This window comes from Penaeus monodon, chromosome 20, assembly GCF_015228065.2.
Source record: "Penaeus monodon isolate SGIC_2016 chromosome 20, NSTDA_Pmon_1, whole genome shotgun sequence".
NCBI classification, from domain to species: domain Eukaryota; kingdom Metazoa; phylum Arthropoda; class Malacostraca; order Decapoda; family Penaeidae; genus Penaeus; species Penaeus monodon.
The window spans coordinates 46,588,121-46,588,379 of record NC_051405.1 but is presented as its reverse complement, the minus strand read 5'-3'; the positions used below and the strand labels follow the sequence as shown (position 1 = coordinate 46,588,379).

Sequence of the window (259 nt, the reverse complement as noted above, 5' to 3'; positions counted from 1 at the left end):
CCCATTTATGGTATTCAGAATTGTTGTCTATTACCTTAGAATAAGATAAGGGTAAAATAATAAAGAAGATTTTTGAATAAAATAAATCCTACTTACTGTTCACCCCCCTATCCCACCTTATTCCCTCCTTCCCTTTCCCTCCCACCTTATTTTTTTGGTTGAGGAACAAGAAAAATACTCCCCCACAATGGGTGATTAGAAACATGCCAGGGTAGGAGTCCTTGGAAGTTTGCCCCTGATAATATATGTATGCTATGCT

General features: G+C 37.8%; 1 protein-coding gene across 1 annotated transcript in view; it reads left to right on the top strand.

Annotated features, from left to right (window-relative positions):
• Window positions 1-259, top strand: part of LOC119585886 (UDP-N-acetylglucosamine--peptide N-acetylglucosaminyltransferase 110 kDa subunit-like) — a 62,807-nt gene that overhangs the window by 57,672 nt on the left and 4,876 nt on the right.